Consider the following 26,120-nt stretch of genomic DNA (forward strand, 5'->3'; position numbering starts at 1 on the left):
AATTGATACTCAGACAGAGTTAAGGCCCCGTCACACTAAGCGATGCAGCAGCGATCCCGACAACGATACGACCTGTCAGGGATCGTTGCTTCCTCGCTAATACATCGCTGGTGAGCTGTCAAACAGGCAGGCTCACCAGCGATGAGGGGAGCAGCGATATCGTGGAAAGAATCGTTCCACGATGTCCTGCTCCCGTTCCCAGCCTGCTGCTTAAGCAGGAGCAGGCTGGTAACTATGGTAAATATCGGGTTACTAAGTGCGCGTGTGCCCCTAGTAACCCGCTGTTTACCATGGATACCACTCTGCTACGGTGCGCTGGAGCCTCCGCTCACCGTAGCAGAGTGGTATCTATGGTAAACAGCGGGTTACTAAGTGCGCGCGTGCCCCTAGTAACCCGATATTTACCATGGTTACCAGCCAGATCGTTGGTCCCGCTGGTCACACACAGCGATGTGTGCTGGCCAGCGGGAGGCCAACGACCAAAAAAATGGTCCAGGACACTTTGCAACGATCAGCGACCTCACAGCAGGGTCCTGATCATTGCAAAGTGTCACACATAGCGACATCGCTGGTGAGGTCGCTGGTGAGTCACCAAAACCGTGACACAGCAGCGATCTCGCTAGCGAGATCGCTTAGTGTGACGGGGCCATTATTGTCCAAATTACACCAAGACATAAAAAAGGTTTCTGTTTGTACAAGATCCAATAGTAAAAGTGAAGATAATACCTCCACATCATTCGTACCAGACACACAAAGTCCAGATGTTTCAGGAGAAGCTTTACAGGGAAATGAATTACAAAGGAAAAAATTACATGACAGAGCCGCACGAATCAATCTTAAAATACACGATCAATTAATGAAAATTGTAAAAGACATTCCAAAGTACAATGAGAAGATGGATGATTTTGATAATGCTGACATTTTTGAATCAAATAAAGATAAATTCAATTTTAATGATGAACAGAAAAACAAGACATTTAGAGTTTGGTTACCCTCACATATGGCAAAAAGATTTCAGACCACACCCAGACTAAATGAGGATGATGAGCTGACACATACTACAAAAGAAGACAGACTTAGACAATTGCTATTATTTACCACAGGAGACATGCCCTCTCTTGACATTTTGCATCAATTGAGTGCGAGTGTCCATGATGACCCGTTTGCTTTTTTGGTCAAATTTGAACAGGTCTATAGAATGGTGATGCCTATTGTGGGGCCTAATGAGGAACCAACATCGATGATCAAATTTTATGTAACAAAATTCAAGTATCTAGATCCTGTTTCAGTGCAATTGGCTAGTGCTCTGACATCATTGCAGGAGGCAACAACTTTTATCGACACAATTAGGAGATCCATGAAGCGGAATCAGGTCACGGCAAAAATAGCTGTAGTTGATGAGGAAAAAGATAGACAACTGACATCAGAGAAAACTCAACCAAAACCTAAACCCACATTAACATCCAGGAATAGAGAGAGATTACACTGAACATAAAGGTAAAAATATCACACAAAGGAACAATATTCATTGTTATTTTTGTGGTATACCTGGACACTTAAAGTGGCAATGCAGAAAATTTTTGAGAGCAGAATCAGAGGCAGGTACATCGGGAAAAGGTAAGCTTGGAAGGAAAAACGGACTCATACCAGAATCATCCATCAAACCTTCTGCCCATCCATTCAATTCTCCCACATCCCCTCACACTGACAATACTCAAACATAGTCACAATAAGCTCCATTAATCAGACAGAGCAGAGAGATGACAGTGAAGAAGTCAAATTCCTGGGACAGTGCTTGTAAAAGAGACACTGGTCTGCTTCCATCTCCTCCATCTTTCTGACTAGCAAAGAATGCTCCCAAACCCAATCCATTGGAATTTGTGACTCGAGTTACATTGGATGACTGTGGAAGACCGTTTCTCAGGGTGATTTTGGCAGAACAAAGTGCTGTGTTTCTCATTGATACAGGGGCACAATTAAGTGTTACTAACCTTGATTTGATGGTAAAATCAGAATCTCCAAGTTGTAATGTTATCGGATTCAGCGGAAAAGGAAAAACAAAAGCAAAGCTCGTTCCCAATGTTATGTTGGAAATACCAGGTTCTTTTAAAACAGAAATTGACATTTGGTATTGTCATGATTCTGAGAATATACTTGGCACAGATTTTATGCAGAAATTTGGATGGGTAATTGATCTAGGGAATCAAGTGATCTGGAAAGATTCTAATGGATGTAAACCTGTAGTCATTGACCCTAGTGAATATAGCCATGTTGGAAGTATTTGCTTGAATGATGTTTTGTGTCATCAGATCATTTATGGCCTGAAACTGGTGGTGATGAGGTACTGACTGAAATTGTACAATGTTTTCCTTCTCTTTGGGCTCAGTTCAGGAATGAGGTGGGTACAATGAAGGATTTTGTTGTGAATGTAGAAGGACGTGATCCTCCTCCACAGCGTCAGTATAAATTGCCTCCAGATTCAATTGGTTCTATGTATAAGATCAAACAGGAATTGCTAGCTCAAGGTGTCATACCTAAGGCTAACTCTGTAAGTAGCAATCCTTTATGGTGTGTATTGAAATCTGATGGTAGATATCGAATGATATTGGATTTGGGGATGTTTAATAAACATACTCCCAATGTTGCTCCCATTGTTGCAGATACTCATGACATGATGGCAAGGCTAAATGCAAAGACAAAATATTTCTCTGTACTAGACATCAGTAATGTTTTTTTCAGTATACCTCTTGAAAAGAGCTGTCAGTACAAGTTTGCATTCACTTTCTTGGATGAGCAATATCTGTTTTGCAGGTTACCTCTAGGAGCACATTTGTCACCTAGTGTTTTTCATCAGGCGTTGGTAAAGGTATTATCCAGATTTTCTAGGCCTGATTGCATACTGCTATATGTGGATGATATTCTGTTGTCTACTGAGGATAAGGAGTCACACGTTTCTCTTTTGGCAGAATTGTTTGAACTGTTGTATGACGCAGGGTTGAAATTTAACACTAAAAAGGTCAAATTGATGCAGACCGATGTCGGGTTTTTGGGAGTGTTGTTGAATCCTGGAAAAAGACCGCCATTGCAGGAAAGAATAGAGGCGATCGCTTCTCTCCCAATCCCAACCACACACAAGGCATTGTGACATTTTTTGGGTCTTGTAAACTATCCTAGGGATTTCATTGAGGATTTTTCTAATAAGGCCAGGCCTTTGTACGATCTTTTGAAAAGTGAAAATAATGATTATTTTGGTCCTTGAGGTGTTGAACAACAAACCTCATTTGAACAAATGAAAATGAATTTACAGAATGCACCTGCTTTGTCCACAGTAGATCCTTCAGCTCCATTTGCTCTACAAGTTCACCCATCAGAGACAGCGGTGTCTGCTGTTCTGTTACAATTGCAGGGAGAAGAGTGGAGAATTTTGGGCTATTTTTCTAAGCTTCTCTCACCTATTGAAAGAGGTTTTGAAACTTGTGCGAGACACTTGGTAGGCGTCTACTTTGCAGTCAAAGCAACTGAACACATTGTTGTTTTCAACAAAATCATTCTGCAAACTCCTCATTCTACATTAAAACTTCTCATTGAGAAAAATATCCCAGATGTGTCACATCAGAGATTTGCCCATTGGTTTCTGTCACTGTCTCCCAATCAAATTGATGTAGATTATAAAGCCAAAGTTCTTCCTCAGTTGATGCAATATGAAGGGCAAACTCATGATTGTCTCCAGTCCTATTCCATCACTTTTCAGACGGAAGGCAGAGGTAACTGATGAAGCAGTCTTTGTAGATGGGTCCAGATTCTATTCAGATGGGCACTATTATACAGGATATGCCATTTTTTATCCCACAAGAGGACAGGTGGTAAAACACAAGTTACTGAATCATTTTTCAGCCCAGAGAGCAGAGCTAGAAGCGGTAAGAATGGTGCTACAGCTGAATGAGGCTGACAATCAGTGTCCCATTGTAATCTACAGTGATAGCTCCTATGTTGTGAGATCATTGACAGATTACCTGCCAGTTTGGGAAAAAAGAGGCTATGTAGATTCTTCTAACAAGACTCTTGTACATAGTGACACACTGAAAACAATTTTTGAGATAGCTTCAAAAAACCCTAATGGTTTTGTTATTGTCAAAGTTCCTGCCCATAAAAAGTCTGATGATGAATTATCTGTCGGAAATGCAACCACAGATATGTTAGCCAAAGAGGCAGCCCTGACAGAAAAAGTGTTTGAGCCTGAACATCTCGAGGTTTCAGCAGTTCAAAGAACAGACAGGCATATCCCTTCTTTTGCGGAAGAACAAGAAAAAGATTCAACTCTTGTTGCTTCCCGGGTTGATCCAAAACCTCCCTTTGTTTGTGAAAATGGGGTTTTGTGTCATGACTTAAACAGGGACTTGCGTCCTGTTGTACCAAAACATTTACAGGATGAGTTCATGAGATATAATCATGAAAGCTTGGGTCATTTGGGTCAACAGAAATTGTTAGGCATTCTCAAAGAGAAATTTTACTGAGAAAAGATGGAAGAGACTGTGTAAAGTATTGTTCAATCATGTCTCATTTGTGCCCAAATTAATCCAAGACCAAAAGGACAGAAACCGCCACTACTGCGAACCGCACCTGCAGATGGTCCATGGTCTGCATTACAAATCGACTACCTTGGTCCATTACCATCAGGTAAAAATGGTCTCAGGTATGCATTCGTGGTAGTAGATGTTTTTTCTAAATGGCTTAAAATTTTACCTGTCAGGAAAGATGATGCTTTGTCTACAGCTAGAGCATTAGTTAATCATGTCTTTTGTACTTGGGGGATCCCAAGAATGATTACCTCTGATCGAGCAAGTCACTTCACAGGTAAAAACATGCGAGCAATTTGTACTATTCTAGGGGTACAACAACTGTTTCATGTACCTTACCATCGACAGTCTGCTGGTATTGTGGAAAGGATCAATAGAACAATAAAATCCAGAATTGCCAAAATGTTATTGGACCAAGGTAATACTTGGGTGGATGCAGTACCTTTTGTACTGTTGAGTGTTAGAGGAACAACTTCCTCCACAAGTCAGTTTACTCCTTTTGAACTAATGACAGGAAGGAAAATGCCATTGATTTTCCCACATGAACCATTTTTGTCCACACCTCAAAAAGATGCTGCTGCAAGGTCCAAATGGTTGCAATTGTTGCAGGAAAACTTGAAAACCATTCTTCCACATGCTGCATCAAGAATGCAGAGGATGGAGCCACCATATGAATCCAAATTCAAAAAAGGGGCTCTAGTCATGATAAAAACTTTCAGGAAGAGTGGACCTTGAGAAAGTAACTGGGAAGGTCCCTTTGAAATAATCGACACCATGGGACAAGTTATGATCCTAGTGCAACCAGCATCCAACGTGGTTAAAAATACCAGCAGACAACAAAAATTGTGGGTACATGTTGATCAATGCAAATTGTATATTGCAAAATAATGATACTGCATTTCTTTCAGGAAGAAATGGATTCCAATAAGAGCTGGAATGCGGAATACCATGTCCTTGATGGAAGGGATTCAACACCAATCCTTCAAGAAAAGAAAAAGTTTCCCAGGAAAAGCTACTATCTGATGGGAACCAAATTTCAGCTACTTTGTACTATTTCAATTGTGTTCTACGCAGAAGACATTTTATATCATGGAACAAATACTAGTGAAGTGAATGGACATATCAAAGGAACTTTACATTCACGGAAACCAAGAGGATCAAGTATACAAAATCTAATAGATGAAGACATACCGGACGATTCAGTAGATATTACTGGAAACATTTGCATGGGTTATGGTGTAAAATGCTGTATTGAGCTACACTTTATACACGACACTTAATATTACATGCTGCCATAGGACCTAAGTCTACATTTACACAGTTACAAGGAGATTATATACATAATAATAAGACAGGCACATGGGAATGTAATCCTACAGATGTGTTATACTGGAATATAGGGATAAGAGGTGAAGAGAAAGCTGTGTGGTCGGGTGATATTACTAATGATATGCTCGCAAAAGGGACAGTTAGAACATCCGAAACAGAGATTGTGTTAAAGACACAACTTTTTGGGAAAATTTTGGATCCTTCATTACTTTCTATTACAGAAGGAGATGAAGATTGGGTAAAAACATGGAACTTCCAGAGAACCAGAGAATCAGTACAAGTACAGGTATATGTAGTTTTTACAGTAACAAATACTATCGCTCCAGAAGTAAGGGTTGCACCACAAGCAATACATAGTCATGAAAATATGTCTCCTCTTTTATTAAAATGCAACACAAGGTTAGCGTTACCTCCCGAGTGTTAACATGGACCAGAAACAAATTATTTTTGGGAAGTTTTTCAAATGGTCCAACAAATGTTATACATAGAAGTCAATACGGGAATATGAGATGGTTGGATAAGAATTTTTTTTTTTCTCTAGATAATCCATCTCTTAAAGATTCTGGACTTTATTAATGTTGTGTTTTAACTAAAAATAATTACAAACAATGTAAAGATGTAAATTTTTTGTCAGGATTAGATAATGTATGTACACAGACAAGGCTTCAACCATCTACTCCTTTCCAAATCAATCAATTCCAATCTAAACCTCTATTAAGAGATGGAGTGTTGATGACTATGGTCTGGACTTTTAACATGTCTAGTTGGAAAATCTCACCCAGATATCCCCAATGTCAATCACATCTCATCAACATGGAGATGGGAATAGAACAATGGTTTGGGAAAAGAACATCAACACAGGTTAGAAGTAAGAGGGGGGTATTAGAAGGTAATTTGGGGGGATTAGGAACAGTGGTGAGTTTAACATTATGGACATACATACACTTAAATCAGATTTAGAAAATATTGGGTATATTGGAGGCAAAGGGGTAAAAATTTTGAAAAGTTTGCATCAACTCCTTGAGAAGATGGTTTTGAACACTGCTGCTGTGTTGGGATCTTCAGTGTCACATCTACAAGATGCTACTTTAGCTCTAATAGAAAGTGAACAGGAATCCCAAGTGGCCAGAGCATGTCTAGAAATTCAGATTGAATATTCTACCAATCTGAAAATGATTGCACAAGCATTGCAAAGTGGAATTACACCTTTAGGAATAATGAGAAATTTGATAAACACTTCGGCCAACATAATACGAATAACGAATATGGAGTGTGGAAGACTCACAGCTCGCACCCCATAATCACATAAAAAATTGCTAACTCACGATCAATATGAGAAACACAAGAGAAAGCTGAGTGTGCAGCATATAGAAAAGAGCTTTATTAGTAGAAGTATAAATATAGATACATCATATTACATCTATAAAAAATAGATACAAATAGGGAGACAATACAAGACCATAAAAATGCAACACGGTTACCCATAGTTAACCATAATAGCAGGACCATGTGAGGAAGGGAGGGGAGGAAGGGAAAGAGCGACCCATGAAAGTGTGTACTAAAACATATCAAATGGCAAAATGGGAGAGGTATATGCACAAGGATACCAATGCTAAGGATAATGATAGAAACATGTCCCTTATAATCCCCCTAGCGGGGTCAGAGTAGATGTAGTCCCTAATGTCAAATACACTCACCCGTAGAGTAGCCAAGGGACGCTCAGAGAAAGGGGAGGGAAGAGAGGGGGGGGGCCGGGGGACAAGGCAGGAGCAGACCAAGATGGAGGTTTGCAGGTTCCATCTTGGTCTGCTCCTGCCTTGTCCCCCGGCCCCCCCCCTCTCTTCCCTCCCCTTTCTCTGAGCGTCCCTTGGCTACTCTACGGGTGAGTGTATTTGACATTAGGGACTACATCTACTCTGACCCCGCTAGGGGGATTATAAGGGACATGTTTCTATCATTATCCTTAGCATTGGTATCCTTGTGCATATACCTCTCCCATTTTGCCATTTGATATGTTTTAGTACACACTTTCATGGGTCGCTCTTTCCCTTCCTCCCCTCCCTTCCTCACATGGTCCTGCTATTATGGTTAACTATGGGTAACCGTGTTGCATTTTTATGGTCTTGTATTGTCTCCCTATTTGTATCTATTTTTTATAGATGTAATATGATGTATCTATATTTATACTTCTACTAATAAAGCTCTTTTCTATATGCTGCACACTCAGCTTTCTCTTGTGTTTCTCATAATGAGAAATTTGCCTACAGAATATAATTTTGCGTTAAATCACACAGATTTGTGGGTAAATAAGTGGTTAGGATGTGAACCGAACATTTGTGTAGGAACATGGCTAATCCCAATATCTGGAAGAGAAGAAACCATAGTTCCTATTACTGTTCTCGGCATTCCTGTTAGTAATACACAATTACTATATTATCTATTACAGTACACAGATTTAGCATTTGATGGTACAAACACTGAACAATTAGACATATCGTCATGCTTACATTTTATTTCTAAGGTAATGTGTCTACCTGGACAGGATAAAGTCATTTATAACTCGTGTTTCCATAATCATACCTCATGTCATGCCAGAGTTGAGAATGTGCACACGATACATGACTTGTTGACCCCAATAAGCTCGAACAAAAATTTGTTTCCAAGTTATGTCTGAAAAAGAAGTTGTTTCTGCATTCTTCTCATCTTGTGTACATGCTGAAAATCTGACAATAGGTTTATATTGTATGGAGGGAAGTGTGAAAACTATCTACAAGAAGGAAGGAAGGATTAATATTACATCAATAGGGACAAGAAATCTGAAAACCTTCCAATACAGTTCAGTTTGTCACAAATAAATAATTTCCCTTGGGATATGTGGACAAATGAGATAAAAAAGACAAAGGTTTGTTAAATTTGCTAACAAAACAATTAAAAGAAGCTGAAATTGTATTCAGACATGAACAAGGCAATTTAAATGATATTGAACATGAGTGGACAACTATGTCAGGCTCATCTTGGTGGAAAAATCTAGGAAGATCAGTAACTAGTTGGTCACAGTCTTCAGCAAAAATGGCAGCAGGAAATGTATTATCCAATTGTAATCATATTTATTTTGATCTTGCTGTGCATTTTTTATCAGATTTTTATGTGTAAAATTAAGAAAATATACAAAAAGATAAAGACTGAAATGAAAAAGGAAGATAATATTTTAAGAGAAATGTTAAAAAAATATATATAACCTTTTTTAGTGAATTTTTATTTTTAATTTAGAAGCTTTTGGGAACTCTGATGACATTCAATACAGGTGTTGATACAAGGTTATCAGAATAAAGAATGAATGTGATACAAATGGTGAGAGAATGAGTTTAGGATTGATTATGATATGTCTTAAATCATAATCAGGGGGGACTGTAAAATATTAATATCTAATGATAAAAGTATATACATAAGCTTTAAAGTTCTGGTTCGAGCCTTACTTTCAAATATTCTAGAGAAAGATTGCAGTTATTCTGGGACCTTGGCAGAGACACCTGTTCTGTTTGTCAAACCTATAGGACTCTGGTCTATATGGGTTATTTGGAGATAACTAATGATCCTTTAAACGTCACTAGCCATATGTTTAAATATGCCAACACAAGGTAAATGTGCATGTAGTCAAAAGGCATATACCATGAGTTACTAGTTTTGTTCTAACATGGTAGAAGTTACTAATATACCAGAAAGTCAAGATATTGGGTTATGAAACTGGAAAAATAATCTCCATTGTATGTCTATGAGGCGAGATGGCATTCCTGTCCTCACTTCTATGCTCTTCCGTTGATGAGTGGTGCTTCATAGGTAGGTCACCAGGTTACCTCTCCTTATGCCACCACTAAGTTTATGACATGGGGGCCTGCATGAGCCATAGGTGATGGCCCCCCCCCCTTTTTCTTCATTGTGTTTCATCACTGTCATCCTTGTGGTGGCTGTAGGGGAGGGTGGACCATATTAACAAATTAATATTCTGGGGCACCTTTTGCACGCATTTTTACTTTAGCCTATAACCCTGATGTCGGTGGTTTTATAACTTAAGATTATTAGTGTGATCTGTAAGGGCATTGTGCAATTGGGCTGTCTCTCAGTATTATGAATTCATAAATTGTATACTTTTCCTACCATGATGTATTACACCATCCGGCACTATCTCCTTGTATTTATTCTATCTACATTGTGTGTTTTATAAAATAAAACATTGTTATTTATATGCAAGTAAATTTTCTGTGTTGTACTCCAATCTTTTCAACAAGTTCTTTTGCTCAGCTTGCACGTGGACAGCATCCTGTTCATTTTCACAGGGTACTGCCCACCCCCCTTTTGTTTTCATTAAGTGTGATTTATGGCAAACCTTTGTTGTTATCTGAGATGGTATATAAGTAGAGCAAGAAATGAATGGGCAGATGTCTCATACCTTGAGAATCTCCACCACGGACCATCTCATGCAATATACTTAAGAACTTATGAATGTTGCTTTCTCTCTTATAACCTAACTAGCTATTGAACCCATTCTACGCCCAGGTGGCGAGCATTTTTATTGGTATATGGTCTCCCATGCTGGTATGTGCTGCCCCCCTCCTGGTATTTGTGCTGCCCCCATCCTGTCCCCACCATCCTATCCTGGTATGCATGGCACCCCTCATCCCCATCCTGGTATGCATGGCACCCCTCACCCCCAATCCTGGTATGCATGGCACCCCTCATCCCCAATCCCGGTATGCATGGTACCCCTCATCTCCAATCCCGGTATGCATGGCACCCCTCATCCCCAATCCCTGTATGCATGGCATCCCTCATCCCCAATCCCGGTATGCATGGCACCCCTCAACCCCAATCCCGGTATGCATGGCACCCCTCATCCCCAATCCCGGTATGCATGGCACCCCTCATCCCTGTCCTGGTATGCATGGCACCTCTCATCCCAATTCTGGTATGTATGGCCTCATCCCAGAAACCTGGTATGCATGATATTCCTCAACCCCAATCCTGGTATGCATGGCACCCCTCACCCCCCAATCCTGGTATGCATGGCACCCCTCACCCCCCAATCCTGGTATGCATGGGACCCCTCAACCCCAATCCCAGTATGCATGGTACCCCATCCCTCATCCCTATCCTGGTATGCATGGCACCCCATCCTTCATCCCTATCCTGGTATGTATGGTATCCCTCATCCTGGTATGCGTGGCACCCCTCATCCCCAATCCCGGTATGCGTGGCACCCCTCATCCCCAATCCCGGTATGCGTGGCACCCCTCATCCCCAATCCCGGTATGCGTGGCACCCCTCATCCCCAACCCCGGTATGCGTGGCACCCCTCATCCCCCAATCCTGGTATGTGTGGTACTCCTCACCCCCCCAATCCTGGTATGTGTGGTACCCCTCATCCCCCCAATCCTGGTATGTGTGGTACCCCTCACCCCCCCCCCAATCCTTGTATGTGTGGTACCCCTCATCCACCCCAATCCTGGTATGTGTGGTACCCCTCACCCCCCCCAATCCTGGTATGTGTGGTACCCCTCATCCCCCCCAATCCTGGTATGTGTGGTACCCCCTCATCCCCCCCAATCCTGGTATGTGTGGTACCCCCTCATCCCCCCAATCCTGGTATGTGTGGTACCCCTCACCCCCCAATCCTGGTATATGCATGGTTCCCTCACCTAACAATCCTGGTATATACATGGTTCCCTCACCCCACAATCCTGGTATGTGTGGCCCCCTCATCACTTTCACACTGTACACACATACAAAAAAAATAAACACTTATACTCACCTTTCTTATCCGTACTCCAGCGCTGCTGTGTCCTGTTCTGCCGGAGGCCGGGGGAGGAGTGCGGCACCGGAGCACAGCAGTATCCGGCGCCATTTTGCTGAAGACACACTGTAAATGTGTCTTCAGTAAAATGGTGCCGGATAGCGCTATGCGCATACGCCGATCCGACAACTCACTCCTGCCCTGGTCTTCGGCAAAGAGAGGCGCCGCGGCAATGCTCCTCCCGGTCAGGTAAGTATGCAAGTATGGCGCGGGAGATCGCGGTATGCATTCAGTGTCTACGCATACCGCGATCTCCGGCGAAATACACTCCTCTTACCTGTAACGGCTGGATGCCTGCTTCTGTCTGGAGCCAGACTGTGCATCACGCATGCGCAGTCTATTGAGGCTTCAGACAGAGGGACGCATCCCCCGTTATATTATAGATACTTCTTTTGTGTGCTATGAACTATTTTTCCTTATTTTTGTAACCACTTTTGAATGAACCTTAAACAAGCTTTTGTTTTATCCACATAATTCAATATTGATTTCCTTCCTATCCTCAATGTACTCTTACTCCAATGTAAGCGTTATATTTTTAACAGTGATGGAAAAGTATCATAGTCTTTAGTAAGTGGGCAGCTCCTCACACCTCGTACACACGCGGCTCCGCTCCGTACACACGGCTCCGCTCCATACACCTCAAACACATGGCTCCGCACACCTTGTACACGCGCGGCTCTGCTCCGTACACACGGCTCCGCTCCATACACCTCAAACACATGGCTCCGCACACCTTGTACACACGCGGCTCCGCTCCGTACACACGGCTCCGCTCCATACACCTCAAACACATGGCTCCGTACACCTCGTACACACGCGGCTCTGCTCCGTACACCTCGTACACACGCGGCTCCGCTCCGTACACTTCGTACACACGCGGCTCTGCTCCGTACACCTCGTACACACACGACTCTGCTCCGTACACCTCGTACACACACGGCTCTGCTCCGTACACCTCGTACACACGCGGCTCTGCTCCGTACACCTCGTACACACGCGGCTCTGCTCCGTACACCTCGTACACACGCGGCTCTGCTCCGTACGCGTCGTACACACACGGCTCTGCTACATCCACACTGTAAACCCCTCCTGACCCCACACATAAACTTCAGCTCATCCAGCACCATGACAACCAGCACAGCAGAGTCCTGCATCCACTGAGGCCCCTGATCATGTGACCCCTGGCTCCTCCCCTCCTGTGACCTCATCACAGCTCCTGTGCGCACAGAGCAGCCATATATGTGGAGACCCCATTACTGGGCGCAGGGGGCATTAACCCCTTCAGCACGGAGACTCTTTTATGCCCCTTATGCAGGGTGTATGATGCCCCACACACGCCCCTTATGCACAATGTATGATTCCCCACAGTGTAATGCCCCCATTATGCCCCTTATGCAGGATGTATGATGCCCCCACACAGTGTAATGCCCCCATTATACTCCTTATGCAGGATGTATGATGCCCCCACACAGTGTAATGCCCCCATTATTCCCCTTATGCAGGATGTATGATGCCCCCACACAGTGTAATTTCCCCATTATGTCCCTTATGCAGGATGTATGATGCCCCCACACAGTGTAATGCCCCCATTATGCCCCTTATGCTGTATGTATGATGCCCCCACACAGTGTAATGCCCCCATTATGCCCCTTATGCTGTATGTATGATGCCCCCACACAGTGTAATGCCCCCATTATGCCCCTTATGCAGGATGTATGATTCCCCACACAGTGTAATTTCCCCATTATGCCCCTTATGCAGGATGTATGATGCCCCTACACAGTGTAATGCCCCCATTATGCCCCTTATACAGTATGTATGATGCCCCCACACAGTGTAATGCCCCCATTATGCCCCTTATACAGTATGTATTATGCCCCCACACAGTGTAATTTCCCCATTATGTCCCTTATGCAGGATGTATGATGCCCCCACACAGTGTAATGCCCCCCATTATGCTCCTTATACAGTATGTATGATGCCCCCACACAGTGTAATGCCCCCATTATGCCCCTTATGCAGGGTGTGTAATGCCCCCCATTATGCCCCTTATGCACAATGTATGATGCCCCACACACTGTAATGCCCCCATTATGCCCCTTATGCAGTATGTATGATGCCCCCACACAGTGTAATGCCCTCATTATGCCCCTTATGCAGTATGTATGATGCCCCCCAGTGTAATGCCCCCATTATGTCCCTTATGCAGTATGTATGATGCCCCCACACAGTGTTATGCACCCATTATGCCCCTTATGCAGTATGTATGATGCCCCCACACAGTGTTATGCACCCATTATGCCCCTTATGCAGTATGTTTGATGCCCCCACACCGTGTAATGCCCCCATTATGCCCCTTATGCAGTATGTATGATGCCCCCCAGTGTAATGCCCCCATTATGCCCCTTATGCAGTATGTATGATGCCCCCACACAGTGTAATGCCCTCATTATGCCCCTTATGCAGTATGTATGATGCCCCCCAGTGTAATGCCCCCATTATGTCCCTTATGCAGTATGTATGATGCCCCCACACAGTGTTATGCACCCATTATGCCCCTTATGCAGTATGTATGATGCCCCCACAGTGTAATGCCCCCATTATGTCCCTTATGCAGTATGTATGATGCCCCCACACAGTGTTATGCACCCATTATGCCCCTTATGCAGTATGTATGATGCCCCCACACAGTGTAATGCCCCCATTATGCCCCTTATGCAGGATGTATGATGCCCCACAGTGTAATGCCCCCATTATGCCCCTTATGCAGAATGTATGATGCCCCCACACAGTGTAATGCCCCCATTATGCCCCTTATGCAGGATGTATGATGCCTCCACACAGTGTAATGCCCCCATTATGTCCCTTATGCAGGATGTATGATGCCCCACACACAGTTTAATGTTCCGGGATGTACTAAAAAGAATGAAGATCAGGAATAAATAAAAAGAATGAACATAAAAACTTACAGGTCCAAACATATGGAGAGATATTATGGATTTCTTGTGTATCTTGCACATGGGATGAACATGAAATATATGAAGATTACAAGGGAATGAACACATTCCATATAAACAGGTGTATATTATATTCCTACACTACCGCCATCCCCCTACACACAGTATAATATTTCCACAGTACCGCCTGAGGTCCTGCAGTTGGAATAAGTCCTGAGGTTTTACAGTTGAAATAATCCCCCTGGGATTGGTTTTCCCTTTGGCTGCTCCCCTACATGTACAGTGGTGGCCAAAAGTATTGGCACCCCTGCAATTCTGTCAGATAATACTCAATTTCTTCCTGAAAATGATTGCAATCACAAATTCTTGGGTATTATTATCTTCATTTAATTTGTCTTCAATGAAAAAACACAAAAAGAATTGTCCTAAAGCCAAATTGGATATAATTCTACACCAAACCTAAAAAGGGGGTGGACAAAAGTATTGGCACTGTTTGAAAAATCATGTGATGCTTCTCTAATTTGTGTAATTAACAGCACCTGTAACTTACCTGTGGCACCTAACAGGTGTTGGCAATAACTAAATCACACTTGCAGCCAGTTAACATGGATTAAAGTTGACTCAACCTCTGTCCTCTGTCCTTGTGTGTACCACATTGAGCATGGAGAAAAGAAAGAAGACCAAAGAACTGTCTGAGGACTTGAGAAACCAAATTGTGAGGAAGCATGAGCAATCTCAAGGCTACAAGTCCATCTCCAAAGACCTGAATGTTCCTGTGTCTTCCGTGCGCAGTGTCATCAAGAAGATTAAATCCCATGGCACCGTGGCTAACCTCCCTAGATGTCGACGGAAAAGAAAAATTGACGAGAGATTTCAACGCAAGATTGTGCGGATGGTGGATAAAGAACCTCGACTAACATTCAAACAAGTTAAAGCTGCCCTGCAGTCCGAGGGTACAACCGTGTCAACCCGTACTATCCGTCGGCATCTGAATGAAAAGGGACTGTATGGTAGTATACCCAGGAAGACCCCACTTCTTACCCCGAGACATAAAATAGCCAGGCTGGAGTTTTCCAAAACTTACCTGAGAAAGCCTAAAACGTTTTGGAAGAATGTTCTCTGGTCAGATGAGACAAATATAGAGCTTTTGGGGAAAAAGCATCAACATAGAGTGTACAGGAAAAAAGAGAGGCATTCAAAGAAAAGAACACAGTCCCTACAGTCAAACATGGCGGAGGTTCCCTGGTGTTTTGGGGTTGCTTTGCTGCCTCTGGCACTGAACTGCTTACCGTGTGCATGGCATTATGAAGTCTGAAGACTACCAACAAATTTTGCAGCATAATGTACCTCAGAGGTCATGGGTCTTCCAGCAGGATAATGACCCAAAACACACTTCCAAAAGCACTATAAAATGGTTTGAGAGAAAGCACTGGAGACTTCTAAGGTGGCCAGCAATGAGTCCAGACCTGAATCCCATAGAACACCTGTGGAGAGATCTCAAAATGGCAGTTTGGAGAAGGCACCCTTCAAATATCAGGGACCTGGAGCAGTTTGCCAAGAAGAATGGTCTACAATTCCAGTAGAGCATTGTAAGAAACTCATTGATGGTTACCGGAAGCGGTTGTTCGCAGTTATTTTGGCTAAAGGTTGTGCAACCAAGTATTAGGCTGAGGGTGCCAATACTTTTGTCTGGCCCATTTTTGGAGTTTTGTGTGAAATGATCAATGATTTGATTTTTGCTTCATTCTCTTTTGTGTTTTTTCCTTGCAAGCAAATTAAATGAAGAGAATGTGTGATTGCAATCATTTTCAGGAAGAAACTGAGTATTATCTGACAGAATTGCAGAGGTGCCAATACTTTTGGCCACCGCTGTATACTCTCGAGCATGTATACATGCATGTAGGGGAGCAGGCCTTACTAGATATTGAGGCTTTGTACAGTAATATACCACATGAGGACGGTATCAGAGGAGTAAGTCGTTTCTTGAAATCAAGATCAATAGAGTGTAGCAGACATAATAACTTCATGGAGGATCTTCTAAAACTCACTCTTACTCACAACATATTTCTTTTTGACAGGAAGTACTTCCACCAGCTCAGGGGTACTGCGATGGGGAGCCCCTGTGCCCCCTCGTATGATATCCTATTCCTGGGCTCATAGGAGGAAACCACAATATTCAGGGATGATCATAAGTGATGGCATCCAAATATTGGGGTATTATATAGATATATTGACAACATTTTTATCATCTGGTCAGAGACGAGTGAGCAATTTCTTGAATTCGTCAGGAAACTCAATATCCATAGAGTGGGCCTTAGATTTATATCAGAGTTTAATTATTACCAGTTGCCTTTCCTGGATGTACCAATCAAGAAAGAACGGGATGGGACCCTAGGGACTCTCATCTACCATTAACCTATGAGCACTAATAAACTATTAAATTACTAAAAAAAAAACAAGCAATATCCAAGGGCCAATTTTTACAGTTGAGTAGAAACTGCTCTAATGTCACAGATATTAATATACAGGCAATAGACATGAACACCAGATTCAAGGAAAAAGGTACCCATAGTATATTTTGGATTCCGCACGATTATTTGCAGAAAAACAGGAGAGACAGACACTCCTCCATACCTAACCAAGAGAGCAAGAAAAATATGGGATAACACAAGTAATAGGAACTTGTCACAATCAGAATGACCATATCTTTAATATCCTCAGAAAACACTAGTATGTACTTGTGGTCGACCCGGACCTGAGGGTGCTGTGGGATCTGCTCCCACAATAACTTTCATAAAGGGTTGGTCAATTAGGGACCGTTTAGTGCATAGTTTCTATAAAAACCTGCACCCAAGTGGACTTGGCTAGATAGAAGAATCTGTGGTTTCTTTAGTTGTGGAGAAAGTTGTACATGTAATTGGATGAGACCATATAAATCTTTCTCGAGTTCATCTACGGTTGAAGCCTTTTTCCAGAGGGATTATTCCAACTGTAAAACCTCAGGACTTGTATATGTGGCCACATGCAACTGCCCCCTAGATTATGTATGCATGACCAAGAGGATTGTGGGGGGGCATTTGGGGGAAATACGCCATGGCCGGGACACCTCATTAGTGAGACACATGAATAGTGTACAGTACAGACCAAAAGTTTGGACACACTTTCTCATTTAAAGATTTTTCTGTATTTTCATGACTATGAAAATTGCACATTCACACTGAAGGCATTAAAACATGTGGAATTATATACTTAACAAAACAGTGTGAAACAACTGAAAATATGTCTTATATTCTAGGTTCTTCAAAGTAGCCACCTTTTGCTTTGATGACTGCTTTGCACACTCTTGGTATTCTCTTGATGAGGTTCAAGATGTAGTCACCGGAAATGGTCTTCCAACAATCTTGAAGGAGTTCCCTGAGATGCTTAGCACTTGTTGGCCCTTTTGCCTTCACTCTGCGGTCCAGCTCACCCCAAACCATCTCGATTGGGTTTAGGTCTGGTGACTGTGGAGGCCAGGTCATCTGGCTTAGCACCCCATCACTCTCGTTCTTGGTCAAATAGCCCTTACACAGCCTGGAGGTGTGTTTGGGGTCATTGTCCTGTTGAAAAATAAATGATGGTCCAACTAAATGCAAACCAGATGGAATAGCATGCCGCTGCAAGATGCTGTGGTAGCCATGCTGGTTCAGTATGCCTTCAATTTTGAATAAATCCCCAACAGTGTCACCAGCAAAGCACCCCCACACCATCACACCTCCTCCTCCATGCTTCACGGTGGGAACCAGGCATGAAGAGTCCATCCGTTCACCTTTTCTGCGTCGCACAAAGACACGGTGGTTGGAACCAAAGATCTCAAATTTGGACTCATCAGACCAAAGCACAGATTTCCACTGGTCTAATGTCCATTCCTTGTGTTCTTTAGCCCAAACAAGTCTTTTCTGCTTGTTGCCTGTCCTTAGCAGTGGTTTCCTAGCAGCTATTTTACCATGAAGGCCTGCTGCACAAAGTCTCCTCTTAACAGTTGTTGTAGAGATGTGTCTGCTGCTAGAACTCTGTGTAGCATTGACCTGGTCTCTAATCTGAGCTGCTGTTAACCTGCAATTTCTGAGGCTGGTGACTCGGATAAACTTATCCTCAGAAGCAGAGGTGACTCTTGGTCTTCCTTTTCTGGGGCGGTCCTCATGTGAGCCAGTTTCTTTGTAGCGCTTGATGGTTTTTGCATTTGCACTTGGGGACACATTCAAAGTTTGCCCAATTTTTCGCACTGACTGACCTTCATTTCTTAAAGTAATGATGGCCACTCATTTTTCTTTACTTAGCTGCTTTTTTCTTGCCATAATACAAATTCTAACAGTCTATTCAGTAAGACTATCAGCTGTATATCCACCTGACCTCTGCACAACACAACTGATGGTCCCAACCCCATTTATAAGGCAAGAAATCCCACTTATTAAACCTGACAGGGCACACCTGTGAAGTGAAAACCATTTCCGGTGACTACCTCTTGAAGCTCATCAAGAGAATGCCAAGAGTGTGCAAAGCAGTCATCAAAGCAAAAGGTGTCTACTTTGAAGAACCTAGAATATAAGACATATTTTCAGTTGTTTCACACTTTTTTGTTAAGTATATAATTCCACATGTGTTAATTCATAGTTTTGATGCCTTCAGTGTGAATGTACAATTTTCATAGTCATGAAAATACGAAAAATCTTTAAATGAGAAGGTGTGTCCAAACTTTTGGTCTGTACTGTACATTAAGGTGAAACCGGAAATATCTCCTTTTGCATCATTGAGGTGGTTAAACCCAATGTGAGAGGAGGTGATCACAATAGATGTATCCTCAAAATGGAAAGTGAGTGGATTTCCAGACTGGATTCACAAGCTCCAAAGGAACTCAATGAGCAAATTTTCTATGCCTGTGTGAATACAGCCCCATTCTGGATTACATTTTTGGATTTTATACTCTACCAATTGCTACTCAGAATTATTTCTTATCAGTTATATCCCACTTATACTGTTTAGTAACTAACAAGTGTGGTGATCCTTGTGAATCTCTAATTATGCAATAGGGGTCAAATATGACCATTTAGGAATATACTGTGGGCCACCATCCCATATTTTTTGTAGTGATAAAGTAGATCTACATGCCTATTGCATGATGGGAGGATGTGCAATAGTTGTTTTTAGTCTCCCATGACGCTGATCTCAGAGAGAGGATTTTTCATTTGATGGAATGCAATCCAATACCATATGCGCTCCGGCACGGAACGCAGACATCTGGGCATGCGCATTCGTAACAATGATCCTAGATGCACTCCAGTGTGGAATGATAACTACGGGCATGCACAGTCACAGGTACGAGTGAAGCAGCGGCAATCAGTTTTTTGTATTATTATTATTCTTATTATTATTATTAATTTATATAGCGCCATTGATTCCATGTTTATCTAGCGTTTCAGTGTAAAATACGTCACTTCCGGACATGCACACTAGGGAATGGACATTATTGGACTTCTAGCTCATGAGAAGTAGCATAGGTGCAGTACATTATTGTAGACAGATCCCGGTTCTTCTGCAACAACTCTCGACACTGCTGTTTCTGGGCCTTCGGTAGCGTTTCCGCTATTGCGACTCCTCCAACGTCACCTTCTGGCTTGCCCAGCAAGCATGGAGCTTCCACAGCCTCTCTATCTTGCCACGGCTTGATGAGGTTGACGTGGTATATCTGGTATGGCTTACGTCGTCCCTGTTGATGATCCTTGTAGTTCACTTCACCCACTTTTTCCACCACCTCATACGGCCCTTGCCAGTTGGCCAAGAACTTACTTTCCACCGTAGGAATTAGCACGAGCACTCGGTCTCCCGGATTGAATTGGATCACTCTGGCTGACCGGTTGTAGACTCTGGCATGAGCTTCTTGTGCCTGGAGGAGATGTTCTTTCATAATGGGCATCACCTTCTCAATCCTCTCCTGTATCAGAGCGACATGCGCAATGACGCTCCTGTGGGGCGAGACCTCCGCTTCCTAGGTTTCCTTTGCAACATCCAGGAGACCCCACGGATGTCAGCCATACAGGAGTTCGAATGGCGAGAACCCTGTAGAGACCCGTGGAACCTCTCGGATGGAGAAAAAGAGATACGGTAGGAGACAATCCCAGTCTCTGCGGCCCTTTCTATGGCATTCCTCAGCATACTCTTCAGAGTCTTGTTAAACCTTTCGACAAGTCCATCTGTCTTAGGATGGTATACTGAAGTCCTCACCTGGGAGAATTGCAGGACTTTGCATAACTCCCTCATCACCTTACTCATAAAGGGAGTTCCCTGGTCGGTGAGTATCTCCCTTTGGTGAGCCTGTTTGGGGAAAAAACGTGGACTAACTCGCAGGCTATACTCTTTGCGAAGGAGTCTCTCAGTGGAATTGCTTCAGGAAAGCGTGTGGCATAGTCCAGGATAACCAATATACACTGCTCAAAAAAATAAAGGGAACACTCAAATAACACATCCTAGATCTGAATGAATGAAATATTCTCATTGAATACTTTGTTCTGTACAAAGTTGAATGTACTGACAACAAAATCACACAAAAATCATCAATGGAAATCAAATTTATTAACCAATGTAGGCCTGTATTTGGAGTCACCCCCAAAATTAAAGTGGAAAAACACTACAGGCTGATCCAACTTTGATGTAATGTCCTTATAAGAAGTCAAAATGAGGCTCAGTATTGTGTGTGGCCTCCACGTGCCTGTTTGACCTCTCTACAATGCCTGGGCATGCTCCTGATGAGGCGGTGGATGGTCTCCTGTGGGATCTCCTCCCAGACCTGGACTAAAGCATCCTCCAACTCCTGGACAGTCTGTGGTGCAATGTGACGTTGGTGGATGGAGCGAGACATGATATCCCAGATGTGCTCAATCGGATTCAGGTCTGGGGAACGGGCGGGCCAGTCCATAGCTTCAATGCCTTCATCTTGCAGGAACTGCTGACACACTCCAGCCACATGAGGTCTGGCATTGTCCTGCATTAGGAGGAACTCAGGGCCAACCGCACCAGCATATGGTCTCATAAGGGGTCTGAGGATCTCATCTCGGTACCTAATGGCAGTCAGGCGACCTCTGGCGAGCACATGGAGGGCTGTGTGGCCCTCCAAAGAAATGCCAGCCCACACCATTACTGACCCATTGCCAAACCGGTCATGCTGAAGGATGTTGTAGGCAGCAGATCGCTCTCCACAGCGTCTCCAAACTCTGTCACATGTGCTCAGTGTGAACCTGCTTTCATCTTTGAAGAGCACAGGGCGCCAGTGGCGACTTTGCCAATCCTGGTGTTCTGTGGCAAATGCCAAGAGTCCCGCACGGTGTTGGGCTGTGAGCACAACCCCCATCTGTGGATGTCGGGCCCTCATACCACCCTCATGGAGTCGGTTTCTAACCGTTTATGCAGACACATGCACATTTGTGGCATGCTGGAGGTCATTTTGCAGGGCTCTGTCAGTGCTCCTCCTGTTCCTCCTTGCACAAAGGAGGAGGTAGCGGTCCTGCTGCTGGGTTGTTGCCCTCCTACAGCCCCCTCCACGTCTCCTGGTGTACTGGTCTGTCTCCTTGTAGCGCCTCCAGCCTCTGGACACTACGCTGACAGACACAGCAAGCCTTCTTGCCAAAGCTCGCATTGATGTGCCATCCTGAAGGAGATCCCACAGGAGACCATCCGCAACCTCATCAGGAGCATGCCCAGGCATTGTAAGGAGGTCATACAGGCACGTGGAGGTCACACACAATACTGAGCCTCATTTTGACTTGTTTTAAGGACATTACATCAAAGTTGGAGCAGCCTGTAGTGTGTTTTTCCACTTTAACTTTGGGGGTGGCTCCAAATCCAGGCCTCCATTGGTTAATAAATTTGATTTCATTGATGATTTTTGTGTGATTTTGTAGTCAACACATTCAACTTTGTACAGAACAAAGTATTCAATGAGAATATTTCATTCATTCAGATCTAGGATGTGTTATTTGAGTGTTCCGTTTATTTTTTTGAGCAGTGTATATTGATGTTGCCCACGAGCAGATTCAATCAGGGGCCAACCAATTTCCATATCAATTCTCTTGAATGCTCTACAATAATGGGCAAAGGCACAAGGGGACTTTGAAAGTGAGAGGTGGGGGCGGTTAACTGGCGTGTAGGGCAAGACTTGCAATACTTGATTCCGGGCCAATAGAACCTCTGCACAATCTGTTCCTGCTTTTTTTCCGCTCCCAGATATCCCCCCAAGACATGTCAATGGGCCATGTCCAACACCTTCTGTCTATAGGGGCCCGGCACTATTAACTGCTCTACTCGCACCTCCCTCACTTTCTTGACCCGGTACAACAACTCCCCACTCATCATAAAATGGGGAAATTGTGTCAGCCCCCGGCTCCTGTGTAACCCCATTTATAACAGTGACATTATTAAAAGCTTCCTTCAGAGTTAGGTCCCTATGTTGGGCAAACCCAAAATTCTCGCTGGTCACCCCTATCTCCGGAATGGCAGACTCGGGGGACACTACCTCCTTATCCCCAACAAGGACACAAAAGGGAAACCTGTCTGATTCTGGGTGTGGTGATACCTCCTCAGGGTTAACTGGTTTCTTATCTGAGCCAGCGAACCCAGAACTCTTCCCCCACACATCCCAGAACAAACAAAAGTCCCAGCCTATAGTAATTGGGTGCAACAAGTCCTGAACGACGCCGACCTCGTGGGACTCAGTACCGTGAGCCATTTCAATGTCTTCTCTGGCCATGGGGTAGTCCTTAGCATCACCATGAATGCACCGAACACCAACTTTTTTTCCCCGGGATCATTTGAAGAGGAAGGGTGGCCATCATAAGGGTCACCAGACTCCCGGATTATAGCAGTGCCATTACCTCCTGTCCGTTCACCTTCACAGGACATGCTTGTGGCCCCTCGCTGGGTTGACATTTCACACTGCAGGTCGGATAAGCATAATATGAACAATGGCGTCCTGTGCTGCAGTCCATCGGCTCAGCGGACAATGGGCGGCTATATGGCCTGTGCCGTGGCACCTCCAGTAAACAACATCACCTGTAGGGACCTTAGGCACCACCTCTCCCACCCCTTTGGACCTTGGATGGCCCACCCCCTTTTGAGTCTCCGCCCCTGTTGGGAACCCCAGTATGGAGTGGGCTGCCTTCCCAAGGAACCTTCATCCCCTGGTATCTCTCAACCAGTCCAACCAGGTCATCTGCATTCCAGGGATCACCCTGGGCAACCCAAGTCTGTATGGGCCTTGGCAGGGAGTGCACAAACCGGTCCATCACCACCCGCTCTACCATCTGCGCAGGTGTAGGGGAATCCGGTACCAGCAACTTCTGGACCAGGTGCAACAGGTCAAACATTTGAAAGTGAGGTGGTTTGTCCCGGTGATTACCCCAGCGGTGAACTCACTGCGCCCTGATAGTCATTGTCACCCCCAAGTGTGCGAGAATCTCAGTTTTTAGCTTGCCATACCCTTTGGCGTCCTGCAAAGCTAAAACATAGTACACCTTCTGGGGCTCCCCCGTCAAGTATGACGCCAGTACCTCTGCCCACTGCTCTGGTGTAAGTTTCTCCCTCTCAGCGACCCTTTCAAATACCGTTAGGAAGGCCTGAACGTCATCCACCAAGGTCATTTTCTGCAATGCCCGTTGTGACATGCAGAAGTAGTGCTGTTGCAGAGTGTGACATGCAGAAGTAGTGCTGTTGCTTTAAAAGCATTCAGCACCTATTAGCAGTAACACACGCACATGAGACAGGAAGTGTTGTGCTCCAGAAGCATCCAGCAACTAGAGGGGTTAACACAGTCACAGGAGTACAGTGTCCATTTTAGGACATGATCAGATATCAAAATCAAACATCATAATGATGTCAGTTTGAGGCTAAATACCCTGTCTGACAAGTGTTTCTGACAAGTGACTTTGATAAGTGACTTTTACAACTGTAATAATAATAAAAAAAAAAAGTCACTGTTCGCTGTTGGGACTTGAACCTAAAATTCTGTATCCAGACACCAGTGCACTAACCACTGAGCTATTAACTCAGTTGAAGAAACCTAGGAGTTCCATTTGGTTTTATGATTTTCAATGCAAATCTGATTGAAATTCATTGGGACTTATGCACAGACTGCAAGCAAGACAAATTCAAATGATGTTTGATTTTGATGTGTGAGTCTGATGTGTGACTTTCTTCAAACATCAGAATCATAATGACTTTTAGTCACCCTGAGTATTTTCATGGTTGATCTCATAAGACAAGAAAAGCTGCCAGCTACTATCACTTGCCTGGATAGCTCAATGGTAAGGCATCAGACTCTGAAACTAAAGTGTCACAGTTCAAATCCCAATAGAAACATTATTACTATTATTTTTATTTTTTTAACTATCCCTATTTAGCACACAAACTACAGGGGTGTTTTACTTTTAATATCTGACACTCTGATTGTCATCCTGACATGTTAAGAGTTTCAGACACGCTGTGTATTTGCATGGTAAATTACATAGCCAAAGTAAATTGGGAGGTACTAATTTACTACATATCTATTTCCAAGTGACTGTTCATTTGCATAATTTCTTAAAGGGGTCTAATGATAACATTTCTTCATTGTCAATTTTTCTTTCCAACCACCCAAGAACTGGCTGCAAACTTCCAATTTACTTTTGCTATGTAATTATTATAATTATATATCCCTACCTAAATAATCAAATAATGAACCTACAGTTTAATGGTAAGGCATCTGTGTCACATAGTTTTGGTTTGAAAGGATAATAGTAATAATAATTAATAATAAAAAGTTCAGTGTCCCTACAGGTTTTTCTTGGCTTATGGGATTAACCATGATAATACTTAGTAATTGTGATTCTTATTCTGATGTGTGAGAAAAGTCATCAGATATCAAAGCCAAGCATCAGTGAAGTTTGTGTGCTCGCCAGTATCATTTAAAAAACAAAAGTTTATTTTTTCTGCACCAGGGATTTAAACTCAGAACTAGTGATGGGCGAGCACTAAAATGCTCGGGTGCTCGATGCTCGGGTTGAGCACATTGGAATACTCGGGTGCTCGACCCGAGCAACGAGCCCAATGTAAGTCTATGGGAAACTCGAGCATTTTTCAGGCGGCTCCCCCCCTGGCGGTCTGTTTTTGATCAAAAATAGCATGAAAGCTATCCCACCATGGCAAAGTGAACCCATTCGGGATAGTCCTACTCTGTATAATATTAAAAACCTTACCATGTGTCAAAGCCTCAAACTTCTGTGTGTGAATCAGACATGAGATCTAATGTGATAGAAGATTACAGTCCAGGGAAGACGGGAAACATTCATATAGACGGCCCGTGGAGATGTAGTCAGTGAAGCACTGTGGCTAAATATGTTTCTA

At 43.4% G+C, this 26,120-nt stretch overlaps 1 pseudogene; it reads left to right on the forward strand.

Annotated features, from left to right (window-relative positions):
• The first annotated feature begins 3,295 nt into the window (after positions 1-3,295).
• Positions 3,296-26,120, forward strand: part of LOC141176189 (uncharacterized) — a 42,736-nt pseudogene continuing 19,911 nt past the window's right edge.

The sequence above is a fragment of the Phyllobates terribilis genome, unplaced genomic scaffold (genome assembly GCF_046119375.1).
Source record: "Phyllobates terribilis strain yellow unplaced genomic scaffold, ASM4611937v1 Scaffold_17__1_contigs__length_24005725, whole genome shotgun sequence".
Lineage (NCBI taxonomy): Eukaryota > Metazoa > Chordata > Amphibia > Anura > Dendrobatidae > Phyllobates > Phyllobates terribilis.